Source organism: Ornithorhynchus anatinus, chromosome 14 (assembly GCF_004115215.2).
Source record: "Ornithorhynchus anatinus isolate Pmale09 chromosome 14, mOrnAna1.pri.v4, whole genome shotgun sequence".
Taxonomy (NCBI): Eukaryota; Metazoa; Chordata; class Mammalia; order Monotremata; family Ornithorhynchidae; genus Ornithorhynchus; species Ornithorhynchus anatinus.
In genome coordinates, this window is record NC_041741.1 from 46,078,859 (window position 1) to 46,094,451 (window position 15,593).

General features: G+C 45.3%; 2 protein-coding genes across 10 annotated transcripts in view; one reads left to right on the forward strand and one right to left on the reverse strand.

Moving 5' to 3' along the window:
• The window catches only part of ENTHD1 (ENTH domain containing 1), a 61,591-nt gene extending 59,101 nt beyond the window's left edge, over positions 1–2,490 (reverse strand). For all 4 annotated transcript variants that reach the window (XM_039914072.1, XM_007670220.3, XM_007670221.3 and 1 more), the window contains exon 1: positions 2,370–2,490. The gene's annotated coding sequence lies outside the window, so the exon portion shown is untranslated. The remainder of the gene's footprint in view (positions 1–2,369) is intronic.
• The window catches only part of GRAP2 (GRB2 related adaptor protein 2), a 105,835-nt gene that overhangs the window by 24,885 nt on the left and 65,357 nt on the right, over positions 1–15,593 (forward strand). For 2 of the 6 annotated variants that reach the window (XM_029079174.1, XM_029079179.1), the window contains exon 1: positions 9,389–9,548. The gene's annotated coding sequence lies outside the window, so the exon portion shown is untranslated. Of the gene's footprint in view, positions 1–9,229; positions 9,324–9,388; positions 9,576–15,593 lie in introns of those variants that run through there. The other 4 variants (XM_029079176.1, XM_029079175.2, XM_029079177.1 and 1 more) reach the window with 4 other exon arrangements.

Here is a 15,593-nt window from a genome sequence, read left to right on the forward strand (position 1 = left end):
ACGGAGTCGGTGGACATGTACCCTGCCCATCTCGTCTGTCTTCCTTTGATCTTGTCTATCTCGCTGCCGACCTCTCACCCACGTCCTGCCCCGTCCTGGAACACCCTCCTCATATCTGACAATTACTCTTCCCTACTTCAAAGCCTTAAGCCCTCTCCTCTTCTCCCACTCCCTTCTGTGTCCCCTTGGCTTGCTTCTTTTATTCAATCGTATTTATTGAGCGCTTACTGTGTGCAGAGCACTGTACTGAGCGCTATTCACCCTCCCCCCAACCCCACTGTGAGCTCGTTGTAGGGGACTGTCTCTGTTACCGAATTGTACTTTCCAAGCGCTTAGTACAGTGCTCTGCACACAGTAAGCGCTCAATAAATACGATGGAATGAATGAATGTACATATCTGTAATTTATTTATTAATGTCTGCCTCCTCCTCTAGACTGTAAGTTTGTTGTGGGCAGGGAATATGTCTGTTATATTGCTGTATTGTACTCTCCCAAGAGTTTAATACAGAGGTCTGCCTAAAATAAGCGCCCAATAAAGTTGATTGACTGGCTGAGTTTACGACTAGAGTCTAGCTTACAGTCTAAACTCAATTCGTCCCAACACTGAGTCTGCTTTGCTTGATTCCCTTGCTCTACGGTATTAACACGACGGTTTTTCATATAGCCCAGATAACGACAGGAAAATAGTCATCAAGCCTCATTCTACCTTAGAATTCTCTATAAAGCTAAATAGAGAAGAGTAGGAGGTTGTTGGCATTGCATGACTTTCATGGAATTTCTAAAAAACGTTGAATCCAGGGACAGAAATGACAATTTGGGAATTCCAAGCATTGGCAGCCACTGCCCTAAGACTAAATCGGGCCCTGCAAATTTGGGCTTGTTAGAGGGGGCAGGGTACACTGGAGGGCCCTTGGTCTTGCTTGGGGAAATGCCTTAAGGAGGAAGACAGTGCTTAGAATAATGCCTGGCACATAGTACGCACTTAAATACCGTAAGAAAAGAAAGCTATGGTAGAGTACTAAATTTAAGCTTAATACAGTGCTCTACGCAAAGTAAGCGCTTAAGAAATATGATTGAATGAATGAAGCAGGAGACATGGGAAGTTTAAAAGCTGATAGGCACTGGGGGGTTGACATCCTTGGAAAGCCTCTTCTAGTCCTCGAATGGTGAAGGCCCTTTCTCACCCAGCTCTCTGGATTGTTATATCTTTGCTGCAAACTGTCTGGAAAGTCAGTGGTATTCGAAGGGCCTGTGGGGAATGAGCTTGGGGAATTCAAGTTCTTAGAAGAAGAACTGGTTTGAAGTATTTAACTGCCTCCTTCCCCATTTCTCCCCCTCTTCTTTCTCCTCTTCCTCCTCCTCCTCTTTCCATCCCCCTCCTTTTCATCCTCCTCCTCCTCTCTTTTCTCTTCCTCCTCCTCTCTTCCCACCTCTTCTCTCCCCTCCTCTTCTCTCCCCCTCCTTTTCTTCGTCATCCTCCTCCTCTCTTTTCTCTTCCTCCTCCTCTCCTCTCTCCTTCTCTCTCCCTCCTTTTCTTCCTCCTCCTCCTCTTCTCTCCCTCCTCTTTTCTCTTTTCCTCTCCCCTTCTCTCCCCCTCCTTTTCACCCTCCTCCGTCTCTCAGTTATCTTCCTTTTCCTCCCTTCTCCTCTTTCCCTCCTCTCCCTTCTTTTTCTTCTTCCTCCTCCTCCTCTTTTCCTCCTCCTCTCTTCCTCCTCCTCTTCTCTTCTTCGCCTCTCTTCCCTCCTTTTCTCCCTCCTTCTCCTCTCTTTTCTTCCTCCTCCTCCTCTTCCTCCTTTCTCTTCTCCTCTCCCCTTCTCTCCCCCTCCTTTTCACCCTCCTCCTCCTCTTGGTTATCTTCCTCCTCCTCCGTTCTCCTTCTCCCCTACTCTCCCCTCCTTGTCTTCTTCCTCCTCCTCTTCTCTTCTCATCTTCGCCTTCTCTCCCCTCCTTTTCTTCCTCCTCCTTCTCCTCTTCTCTTCCTCCTTTTTCTTCTCCTCTCCCCTTCTCTCCCCCTCCTTTTCTTCTTCCTCCTCCTCCCTTCCTCCTCCTCTTCTCTTCTCCTCCTCCCCTTCTCTCCCATCCTTTTCTTCCTCCTCCTTCTCCTCTCTTCCTCCTCTCTTCTCTCCCCCTCCTTTCCTTCCCCCTCCTCTCTTCCTCCTCTCTTCCCTTCCTCCTCTTTCCTCTTCTCTTCCTCCTGCTCTTCTCTTCCTCTTCTCTCCTCCTTCTCCATTCTTCCATCCCCTTCTTTTCTCCTCTTCCTCCTCCCGTCCCCCTCGCCCACTCCTCGACACTCCTCAATGCGGTGGTCGTGTGAGGGCTAGTTGGAGGGCGAGGGACGAGGGGCGAAGTGGGTGGGAACCCCCATTACCTGAGAAGGGGCCTGCGGCAGGTCGAGCCTTTTCCCGCCCAATTTCAAACGGCTGCCAATCAATGGCGGTGCCCGCCGCCAACCTCCAATCAGTAAGGCGGCCGAGGGGCCTCGCACCTCGTTCTGCCCCTCAACCGCCCTGGCCCCTCGAGAAGCTTCCTCGTGATTGGTCAAAGGCGAGTGACCGTTAGGCGGGTGGGGTGGGGGTCAGGGAGAAGCGATGCCTCCTGAAGAACGGTAGGCCTCTTCTAACCAAGACCGCTTCCGGCCTTGGCCATGGAAGCCAACCTGCCCAGAGGGAAATGATGATACAGCAATCAATCAATCACTAGTGTTTAAATCAATCACTAGTGTTTATCAGTATTAATAATAATGGCATTTGTAAAGCAATTACTACGTGCCAAGCACTGTTCTAACCACTGAAGTAGATACAAGGTCACCATGTCGTCCCACGTGCGGCTCACAGTCTTTATCCCCGTTTTACAGATGAGGGAACTGAGGCTGGGAGAAGTGAAGTGACTTACCCAAGGTCACACAGCAGAAAAGAGGCGTCCTCTGACTCCGAAGCCAGTGCTTTTGCCACTAGACCATACTGTTGATTGCCAGCTTACCCCTTGCCCCCAGCCTCACCCTGGCCTAAAACTGTCTCCCCCTTTAGCACGGCTCAATGGAAAGAGCCCGGGCATTGGAGTCAGAGGTCATGGGTTCTAATCCCAGATCCGCCACCTGTCAACTGTGTGACTTTGGGCAAATCACTTCACTTCTCAGTGCCTCAGTGACCTCATCTGTAAAATGGGGATTAAGACTGTGAGCCCCTTGTGGGACAACCTGATTACCCTATATCTACCCCAGCACTTAGAACAGAGCTCTGCACATAGTAAGCGCTTAACAAATATCAACATTATTATTATTATTATTATCTGACAGTCCACCGCTCTCCCCCCCTTCAAAGCCTTCTTACAAGTCCTATCTCCTCCAGGAGACCTTCCAGGACTCAGCCTCATTTCCTGTACCCACCCTCCTCTCTGCATCGCCTATGCGCTCGGTTCTGTACCCTCTAAGCCCTTAACAGTCACACCACCCTCAGCCCCACAGCATTTATGTATGCATCTTTATACTCTGCCATTTCCCCTATCTGTAATTTATCATAATATTTTCCCCCTCTAGATTCTATCGTACTTTTCCGTGCTCTTAGTAGAATGCTCTGGATACAGCAAGCACTCAATAAATATTATTTTTTGAGTGACTGAGCACTGTTCTAAACACTTGGGAGATGGCAGTACAATAGAGTTGGTAAACACAAAACAGCAGAGTAAAAGGATGTGTACATAAGTACTGTGGAGGTGGGGTGAGAATCAGAGAGCTTAAGAAGGGTACAGACTCCAGTGTATAGAAAACACAGGAGGGAGAGCAAAAAGGGTGGGAAATGAGAGCTTAGTCAGGGTGGGCTTCATGGAAGAGATGTTATTTTAGTAAGGTTTTGAAGATGAGAGTGCGGTCATTAAATATGATGGGAAAAGAAGTTCCAGGCTAGAGGGAGAATGTGAGCAAGGGGTCAATGACGAGACCTTTCACAGACAAAAATAAATTTGTAATGTCGCCTCCCCCCTCCGCTGCAAAAAAATGGACTGCCCATTCTCAAGGCCCAAGAATTATGGGGCTCCGTTGACACACATTGTTTCCATCCCCTACCATATTGAATTTGAGGATGGTCTGGTTGAGGGATAAAGAAATTTATATTTTAAAAGCAGCCAGGGACTGGGCCTCTCCAATTGTGAAGGGTTTCAGCTGCGCTGGAAGAACTCCGGAGACTTTTTTCAGGTCTAGGAGTCTTTGAGTGACTTGGGGTGATGGTAGTAATGAAAATAGTTTTACAACTAAATTCGTATGATATTACTTTTTTTTTTAAATTGGGGTCACTAATTCCATGTGTCTGCATTGATACAAAAGTGAGGGTAGCTACGGAAAGCCCTCATGAATACCAACCAGAGAGATGCAGCGTGGCTTAGTGGCAAGAGCGCGGGCTTGGGAATCAGAGGTCATGGGTTCTAATCCCGGCTCCGGGACTTGTCAGCTTTGGGCAAGTCACTTAACTTCTCGCTGCCTCAGTTGCCTCATCTGTAGAATGGGGATTAAGACGGTGAGCCCCACGTGGGACAACCTGATTACCCTGTATCTACCCCAGCGCTTAGAACAGTGCTTGGCATATTGTAAGCACTTAACAAATACCACAATTATTATTATGCATGTGACATCACATGTATGATGTTAGACACAAATGAAATTACAGGACATCACATACCTCATTTTGTGGAAGTTTGTCAAGTTTGAGCAATCCTAGAGCTTTTCGCCAAGGGGGTCTTTGCCCCTAACTTGCTCCATAGCATTTGACATTCTCCCAAGTCCACATAATAATGATAATAATAACTGTGGTATTTGCTAAATACTTACTGTGCGCCAGGCACTGTACTAAGTGCTGGGATGATACAAGCAAACCCAGTAGGACACAGTCCCTATCCCATGCTGCAGTCTCAATCTCCATTTTACAGATGAGGTAACTGAGGCCTAGAGAAGTGAAGTGATTTGCCCAAGGTCACACAGCAGACGGGTGGTGGAGCGGGGATTAGAACCCATGACCTTCTGACTCCTAGGACCGTGCTTTATCTATTATGCCACATTGCTTCCACATGAACTTGGACACAGTGTCCATGCTGCAGAATTCATTAGCAGGAGCTATACGGGGAAGAGGCTGGATGCTGACAAATACTGGACATGAAAGGTCTGGTCTTGAATGCACATCAGATGGACAGCCCAGTTGAAAATGAGACTGTCTTTGGAAAACCAGACACTCGGTGCAGAGTGCACACACCTGAATTGGAATGCCCCAAAAGAGGCAATAGAGAATCTTCTGCTCTCTGGGCAAGCACATCACAGCTCCAGCTGGGGATGGGCACCTTATAAAATGATGAAGAAATCTTGAGTGAGCTCCATTTTTCCATTCAGGCTCCTTCCTGATCTCTTTCAGGCCCCAGCTCCCTGCCCTTTTACTCCTGGTCTCCCATTTTCCTTACTTCCCCCTAGTTCCTTGTTATTCCCCATGACTTCTGTCTTCCCACCAGTTTCTTGCTGCATTCTGCCACCATACCTGGCATGATGTGAACCAAAAATGAACCAAGGCCACATCTATTAGCCCCAAGTTAGTCCCAGCCACTGAGATGGACAGCACCCTGGAGAGGAAATGAGGGAGAAAAAGACAGGATGGAGAATGCAGAGAGCCTTGAGAGAGAACTGAGCACAAAAAGCATGGAGAAAGAGGGTAAAGAGCAGCAAGAGATGAAGAGGGTAATGAGAAGATAAATAGAGAAAAAGAATACCTGAAAAAGATAAAAGAGAGGAGAGATGTAGGAAGAGAGGGAGAGGTTGAAAGGCAATTACACAATTGGAAAGGAGAGAGGCAAAAAGAGACAGAGGTTAATAGGAACAGGTAAAGAGGAAAATCAAGTATTCAAGAAAATCAACTTCTCAAAATGAGAATGAGAAGTTGCAATGGGGAAAAGGATCAAAGATGGGAGAACATGAAATGATAGATTAAAGAAAGGAGAGAAAAAGGTAGACCAGTTCAAGAATTGAGGACCATTAAGAGAAAAGAGAAATGCAGGGGAGATGAGAATAAGAGAGACAATTACATGAAAAGAGGAACTATCTGTCAAAAAGAGAGACTGCGTGTATCTAACCTGGGTGAGACATGGCTATTTCTACTAATACTTTAATAAAATCCTATGTTTTCATCAAGTAAAGAGTTCGCAAAAGAAACACAGAAGCAGTCATCTAAGGAACCTTGCATTAGCTACCCAGAGACAGTCTAAGTGCTGACAGTAGGGGCTTTTAAAATGAGTGATCAAATCTGAGTGACCCCCTTAACAAACAAATCTTGAAAACATTGCCTTCAGATCCCACCCTAAGTACAGAGCACTAAATATTGCCTGGAGTGAGGTTTAGTAGTGTTACCTCCCTCACTGAGGTTGGGAGATGTTAAAACCTGCCTTCCCCTCTTCAGGCCTCCACTTATGAGAGCCATACAACGAGATTGGAAGAGGGTTGGCTGCTCAGCTAGAAAGAGTTTAGCTACTACTTTAGCTCCTAAACTAGAGATCGGAGGAAGTGCTGACGAGCCTTGTTAAACTGAGCAGGGGGTATAAGATCTTGACTGTTTGAGTAGTAACAGTGTGGTTTATCCACCTCTTGAGTACAGGGGACTGCACTGTCTTAGGAAAGTACAATGAAAGCAAAACACACATTCTCTGCCCACAAGGAGCTTACACTTTTAGAGAGCATGAATGTGAGCACTTAACAAATACCATGATTATTATTCTTCTTTTGTTCATCCGTAAGAGTTTGCTCTGGTAGGTTGACAAGTTTTCAGCTATGTATCCGTTCAAATCTGCGCACTTACTATAGACGCCAAGAATTATTTAGCATCTGTGCACCCAACGTGGCTGTGTTATGAGAAATGTTGGAAATGGTCCCCACTTTCTTGAAGACACGCATCAACACCCTTCACCCTGTTTGCAAAGACACACCAATTCAGTTGAAGGAACGCCTCAAGTGAGAAATCGTGTTGCTTGCACCTGAACTTGCTTATGTTCAAAGAAACACTAGAATGGCATTGGCTAAGGAACCTCGTTAAAGTCACTGTGGTCACCCTAATATGTCAAGTCACATAGATCCTTCTCGGGAAGTGAATTTATCATGTGTAAACAGGGACAGGGACTTCTGACACGCCTATACCTCGGTGATGTATAAGCGTGGTTTAGTGGAAAAATCCCGGGCTTGGGAGTCAGAGGTCGTGGGTTCTAACCCCGGCCCCGCCACTTATCAGCTGTGTGACTCTGGGTAAGTCCCTTAACTTCTCTGTGCCTCAGCTACCTCATCTGTAAAATGGGGATTAAGACTGTGAGCCCCATGTGGGACAACCTGACAACCTTCCCCAGCGCTTAGAACAGTACTTGGCACATAGTAAGCGCTTAACAAATACCATCATTATTATTACTATTATAAACTTGCAGTATATGTTGGAAGTTCTACCTTCCGAGGGAATGGAGAAGCAATAGAGAAGCAGAAACGGCATGGCCTAATGGATAGAGCATGGGCCTGAGGGTCAGGAGGACCTGCTTTTAATCCTGGCTCTGCCACTTGTCTGCTTTGTGACCTTTGACAAGTCACTTAACATCTCTGTGCCTCTGTTACCTTATCTGTAAAATGGGGATTAAGACAGTGAGCCCTATGAGGGACAGGGACTGTGTCCAACCATATTATTTTGTATCTACGCCAGCGCTTACTACAGTGCCTGGTACATAGTAAATCCTTAACAATACTATTATTATTATTATAGGAAAGTTGAGGAATGAGGCATCTGGGAAAGGAATAGTGGAGAGTGAGTGACTAAGGAAACAACCTTGGGAATTCATAACCTCGGCCCTGTTTGGATAGATTTCAAAATGGAGGCAACTGGTTTGGGGGCTTTGTAGGTTCATCTTGGAAGTTGATAGGTGAAGAGGAGAATGGAGAGGAGTAGATTGCCACAAGAGGCATCTAGGCAGTAATTATAATAATAATAACTGTGGTATTTGTTAAGCGCCTTCTGTGCACCAGCCTCTGAACTAAGCACTGGAGTAGATACAAGCAAATCAGGTTGGACACACTTCCTGTCCCATGTGGGGCTTACAGTCTCAATCCCCATTTTACAGATGAGGTAACTGAGGCACAGAGAAGTGAAGTGACTTTTCCAAGGTCACCCAGCAGACATGGGGCAGAGCTGGGATTAGAACCCATGACCTGAGGAGAGAAAAGGAGCTTGAAGAGCAAAACTTACAAGATTTGACCAGCCAACTCAGAGAATGACTCTTCCCCTTCCTTCCCACTTTTAGTTTATCTCTTCTGGCCATTCTTCCTTTTTGCGTTTAGTAGTGGTAGTAATAGTATTTATTTTGCACTTACTGTGTGCAAAGAACCATACTAAGTGTTGGGAAAAAGTATATGGATGGGAGTGAGGCACCCTTGAGGGACTCACAATCTGTGAGTGAAGACCGCAGCAGCTAACCCTGGCAACCACTGGCCAGACTGTGGGCCCAAGGTCACGCCACTGCCCCTCTGCGGAGTCACTCGGGGCGTAAAGAACTCTTGCATGGAAAATTCCTGCCTGCCCTTCAAGGTGGGTGCTGATCATGCAGAGGGATCAGGCCGTTTCACTCTGAATGCGATATGAGGCGATGCCAGCTTCCTTAAAACAGATTATGGTTTAGGAAAGGTAACCGTGAGCTCTTCGGAAGAAACCAGCTGAACAAATTCAGAAAAATGAATAATTATGGTAGTTATCAGGCTTCGGTAATGGTATATGCTGTGCTGGAGAGGCAGGGGCTGACGGAGCGGGAAATGTGCCCTCTCTTCCAAGTTGTCCCCCATCAAGCCGAGCAGGGGGACGAGGAGAGTACGCTGATAGCGGTGAAGACCTCACGTACGGGCCCTACCCTCTTCCTTCCCCTGCATCTCGCACGAGGGTCCTTCCCTCGTGGGGACGTCACGACTGTATACCCTCTTCTTTCCCGCCAAATGGTGTGTTCTGTGGTGAGTGTGGCATCTGCTGAAGAACTACCAAATTTTAGTAAACTGGGGTAGACAGGAGCAGATGCGTGGTGGGGGGCGGGTTGGGAGGGGGGGAGTCTTCAACGTATCCTTAAGTGAACGTAATTTAAGGCATGCAACTTCTGTTCAAACACCACCCCAACACTAAAGCAGCAGCGAGGCTTACTGAACCTCCTGCATTCAGCCCTGGCAGCAAGAAAAACAAAACCACACAAACTGAGACTCACACCCAACTCACTGAGGCGTCGTGTCTGTTAGTTCCTGTGTGGTTAGCGTACTGACTGAATGATTGGCTGAACTCCAGGAGAAAGGGTAAGGGGGCCGGGGGAGGGGAGGCTGGAGGTCGAAGTACTTATTAATGGGTTTGTGGTCTTCTACCCTTTGTTAGGATTTTTGTCCGGGAAGGAGAACGCGATGGCCTTGCCGTTCTGAAAATACTGAATTTTTGATATTTGATTTCATCTTCTTTTTAGGGTGGAATATCACAATTTGGAAACTGACACAGGGACGTCGAATCAGCCTTACCTATCCTAAAAGGTATGTCATCCTCATTGCATTGTTGAGGTACGCGTTATTCCTTTTTTGGGAAATGTTTTAGTTAATTAACTGGAGGAGGCTGGGTGTGGGAGCAATCCGACTTTTTCTTCTGGGACACACGTCAGCAGCCCAAAGAGCATCACGGTAATTGACAATAAAGGCCTCTTATTGGCCATCTCAGCAGAGAGGCTAAGGATTTATGGGGCAATAGAGGTTAAATTCCCACTTTCGCTCCAGAATTCCTTCTGCCCCTCAGTCAAGATTAACAGTTGCGGAAGGCAAAAAGAGTGATGTAGTACATTTTGCTGCTCGGTTGCTTTGGGTTGGGTTTGTTTGTTTTTTGGGGTTGGTTGTTTTTTTATCACTTACTATAGTCGCTATCTAAATGCAGCAGCAGAGTCAACAGTAGCAATTCCTCATGAGCGAGGATGACTTTTTTTTCCCCACGGAGATATTTAGGTGTTTGCATGCAGCTAGGAAAGCCAGCCGTACACTGACAGGTTGTATTGCAGCTCAGACAAGTATTGCTGTAAAGAGAAGGCCATACTGAATTTGTAATTGGTTGTTTCCATCACTTTTTCCTTTCTATCTATTTTTTGAAAAAAACTATGCCCCTTTTGATAAATTATTCCTCTGTATCATCAAGTGTTAGCTACTTACATGCTAAATAATAACGGTGGTGCTAGTGAGACGCTTACTTTGGGCCAAGCACTGAACGAGACCTTGGGTTAGATACAGTACGATGAGATCAGTCCCCATCCCACATGGGGCTTACAGTTTAAGAGGGTATGATCGGATAGGTGGGTAGTAATAGTAACCTTATTTATTAAGATTTTATTGCATGTCATGGGACTAGGACTGGGAAAAAAACACATGGGAGAAAATTAGCATGATCCCTGGCCCTGGCCTGATATAAGAATAAGGGAGAGAGGGGTTTGATTGCAAACCTATAAAGAAAAATAAGACAATAGAAACACAAAACCACTTACTAAGCAAAACAAAGAGTAAATGGGGAAGGTTTTCTGGAGGAGGTATCATTTTAGGAGGACTCTGAAAGAGAGGAACTTGGCTTAGTGGATTTGAGGTAGGAATTTTATGCAAGGGGAAAGGTGGACGCAAACCCAGAGGAGTCACAGGTGAGGAATAGTTAGAAGGTAGTTTGGCAAAAGCATAGAAGGTGAACTGGGATAGAGCAGTGGCCGGAGAGTAAGTAAGAGACAGATAATGGAGAGCTTGAAAATTAATGGTTGATGTTTTTGTTTAAGGAGCCTTAGAAAACTGTCTCAAGATGCTTGATTGGCATTGCATTTTATAAGCTGGGTTTGAGGACATCTTTAAAACATTTTCTCTGCCTTCCTCATAAAACATCTCCCTTTTCTTAGTGGCTGCATATAACTTGGTTTGGAAGCATGGAATCAGATATTCCACTCAGATATTCTGCAATCAAATCTTTTCACCCCATGATACATAGGCGGCTCCTATTACAATGTCAAATTTTGTCAAATATATCCAGCTCCTTTTACAATGTCAAATTTTACCACAACCAGGTCCCTTCTTAAGATTCTTACTTTCTAGGGACATTCTCTGCCTTGGTCCCTTTACCTGTAGATGTTCATCTCCCCCAGAATTGTCTCCAACTTTGAAAGCCCGGGAAAAACCAGCCTGTGGCCGTGCAGAAAATTGACAGGTGCCATCACCCCCACTCCTTTTTTTTTTAAATTGTATTTGTTAAGTCATGTGGGACAGGGACTATGTCCAACCCAATTTGCTTGTATCCACCTCAGCACTTAGCTCAGTGCCTGGCACATAGTAAGCCCTTAAATGCCACAATTACTATTGTTATTATTATTATTACCAGATATTGGGTTAGATATAAGATAATCGGGTTGGACACAGTCCATGTCCCACATGGGGCTCACAGTCTTATTCCTCACTTTACAGATGAGGTAACTGAGGCACAGTGAAGTGAAGGCCAAGGTCATAAAGCAGACGAGTGGTGGAGCTGGGTTTAGAACCCAGGTCCTTCAGAATCGAAGGACCATGTTATTCATTCAATAGTGTTTATTGAGCACTTACTATGTGCAGAGCACTGTACTAAGCGCTTGGAATGAACAAGTCGGCAACAGATAGAGACAGTCCCTGCCCTTTGACAGGCTTACAGTCTAATCGGGGGAGACAGACAGACAAGAACAAGTGTTATATCCACTAGGCCATACTCCTTCTCTCACCGCCTCCATTTACTCCTGAATTTTGACTTTTTTGAATTTTGAATTTGTACTCTTGCCAGAGGATGACACATTAATGAATATTATAGGACGTACTTAGAACCAGACTTTTTAATGTAATATAAAATTTGCATAAATTAATGTAGACATTTAATATAGCAATCAAGCCAAGGCATTTATTGAGTGCTTTCTGCATATAGAGCACTGTACTAAGGAGCTTATGGTCTAGAGAGGGAGAGAGATTCTATGTACCCCAAATATGGTAATTTATAGCCGAAGTAGCATTTACTGCGAGAAGTAGCGTGGTCTAGTAGATAGAGCATGGACCTTGGAGTGGGAAGGACCTGGGTTGTAATCCGGGCTCCTCCACATGTCTGCTGTGTGAACTTGGGCAAGCCACTCAACTTCTCTGTGCCTCAGTCACCTCATCTAGAAAATGGGAATTAAAACTGTGAGCCTTATGTAAGACAGGGACTGTGCCCAGTCGGATTAATTCGTACCTACCCCAGTACTTAGTGCATTGCCCAGCATGTAGTCAGTGCTTAACAAATACCATAAAAAAACCCTACTTGGAGCGTTCACTGCTCTCCTGGGAAACAAAAGGGAAGGATGATGAAGAGTACTAGCTTGAGAAACTGCCATAGATGGCATGTTCCCAAACTGCTCTGGATACTAGCCCCTGACCTCACAAAATAAGTTTGACCCTTGACACTTTTCACTTATGTAGTTCTCCCCTTTTTCGCTCCCTCTTTTTGGTCCCCACTTCAATTACCGTACACAGGATGAAGGAGTCTCAGTTGTGTCTACCAAATCAGTGAAAAATTGAGGTAGGAAATAGTGAGACCTCCTTACAGCCTTTCCCAAATTGGTCATTTTTCCTTCCTAAAATGTCTATTATGTTTCTAGGGAGGAGAAAGGACAGGCGGCCTTGTCGAAAATAAAGAAGTATCTCTATAGCCAGGGCAGTGTCTTTGGAATATCTCCAGCACTTTTGACCTTGATATCCATCCTTCCCCCCACTCCCCGGCTTTAGCTTTTTAAAATATAGCTCACAAAGATTTTGTGAGGATACATGAAATAACACAGATATGAAAAAAATTTGTAAATTCACGGTAGTACCTTTATTATTAATTATTTCCTTGGTATTCATTCATTTTCTCACTGACTCCAAGCATGTTTGTTTTCTCCTAATGGCTTCATCTGAATTTATCGGTTTCCATCTTCAGCCCATCACTTAGCTTTTACTATTTTCTAGAAGAGTGGAAAATGATCCTATTTGCCTCTCAGCCATTTATTCCCAGAAACCATAACCTCTTTTGGAAGATTGTGGTTGGCTTAGTGATTTAGGACTCATGACCCTCTATGACCAGAATTCACCCCTTTATCTTGGGTCAGGATAGTTCTGGAGCTGTTCAAGAATTAACCGCAGATAGAACCTTCACCTGGGATTTCTTAACTCAATAAAGGTGGAGGCTACTGGCAGGTCTCAGGATATTCTAGGATTTAAGTGGTGGCGAAAAAACGTCCCCGTAGTCTGCCCTCAAATATTCAAAGCATCAAATAGACTGATGATCATCATTTGCTCTGCCAAAGAGGTGTTTGCCCGCGCAAGCCTACATCTGCTGAAAATAGGACAAATACCCGCTTTCATTTTACAGATCTTTGGAGGACAAAGTTTCTTTTTTCTAAATTCATTTCTCAGAAAGTTTGGGTTCTTCTAGAATTTGCACCTTTATTTGCACCTCCCTCAGCCCCACAGCATTTGTGTTCATATCCATAAATTATTTATTGATTTATATTTATTTTTATTAATGCCCATCTCACTGTATGCTTCTTGTGGGCCAGGAACTCTCCCAGGCGCTTAGTACAGTGTTCTGCACACGGTATGGGGATAGTATGAGATATATTTTGTGCTTTTTTAAAAATTCAAAGTTTTTATGAATTTTGAGGAATAAAGAGACTCGTATATTCATTGGGCTAATCTCCTGTTTGGCGCTAGTCAAAGGCTTACTACAGTGTTACACGGTCAATAGGCACTCAGTAAGTATCACTGACTGATGGGAGGGAATAGGAAAACGATTTCCCCATGATCACCCAACAGACAAGAAGTTATAAAGCCTCAAAAAAGCAGAGCAAAAAGAAAAAAGAAAAACTGCTGGAGTTAGAACTCAAAGCCGTCTTGATTTTAATTTGTCTATGTTGCAAGGAATTTGATTCTGAGAAACAAACCCCGTTGATGACTATCCAAAATAAGAGACCGTGTTGGACAGACCAACAGTTTCGCTCTGTTGAAAGCGTAACTGTGGAAAGGGCACGGTTCTGGAAAGAGGTGACTTGGGAAAGAGGTGACTTGGGTTCCGTCTAGTTTAGTCTACAAAGCTTTCCTGTCTGAGTTGTCTATGCATTTGGGTCTGTACCCCTTAAGCACCCTGACCCTCACCCCATCCCCAGCCCCACAGCACTTCAATCCACACCCTCATACTCTGCCGCTTCCTCGAGCTGTAATTTATTTTAATATCTGTCTCCCCCACTCTATGGCAAGGTCTTTGAGGGCGGGGGTCGTGTCAACCGACTCTCTTGTATCGTACCCTCCCAAGCGGGTAGTAGAGTGCTCTGCACACAGTAAGCGCTCAGTAATTGGGCAGGGATTGTCTCTATCTGTTGCCGAATTGTTCATCCCAAGCGCTTAGTACAGTGCTCTGCACATAGTAAGCGCTCAATAAATACTATTAAATAAATGAATGGATCATAATTATCAACGATCGACGGGCTGATTGATCGAAGAACTACGTAGGGAATTCCCCAAGCTGAGCAGGAATCCTGAAAAATGGCTAATACGGGCAGCGAAGACCGCGGCGGCTATCGAAGCAAAAGCCTATTGGACTTCGGTGCTACAGCGCAGCATTTGCACTGCCGTGATCATTTCGGCTGTAAAACATGTTCTGCATAGAAAAGAGTTTAGCGTCCACATCCACGATATGCTGCTTTTTTTTAATGGCATTTGTTAAGTGCTCATCATATGCCAGGTACTGTTCTAAGCACTGGGGTAGATTCAAGATAATCAGGTTGGATACAATCCCTGTCCCATGGGTAGCTCAGTCTTAACCCCCATTTTACAAATGAGGTAACCGAGGCACAGACACGTTCATGGTAATAATAATCGTGGTGGTTGTTAAACACTTACTGTGTGCCAGACACTGAGGGGAGACAAGCAAATCAAGGTGGATGCAGTCCCAGTCCCATATAATAATAATTATGATATTTGTTAATAATAATGATGGCATTGTTTAGCGCTTACTATGTGCCGTGCCAAGCACCGTTCTAAGCACTGGATCGGGCTCCCAGTCTTCATCCCCATTTTACAGATGAGGAAACTGAGGCCCAGAGAAGTGAAGTGACTTGCCCAAGGTCACACAGAAGACAAGTAGCAGAGCAGGGATTGGAACCCATGTCCTTCTGACTCCCAGGCCCGCGTTCGATCCACTGGGCCAAGCCCAAGGTCGTACAGCAGAGAAGTGGCAGAGAGGAGATTAGACTCCGCCTACGCTACTTGCTGGTCTATTTGCTTGTTGAACTCCATGGTCCAGTGGGAATGTAACGAAGAACAAGTGGTGTAACACAAACCACTATCTCGACACTCAAGACCTACGGGCACATTCTCCGTCCAGAGGTCTCGGGACCAAGTCTTGTCCGTCATTCTCGTTGGTAGACCCCATCAGGTCATGCTTGGTTTCTTCCTCCTGCAACAAAAAACTTCTGTGCTTGTCTTCACAGTAGAGCGCGTGCCTGTCTCCCGGTAGCTAAATGTGCTTCCGAACCG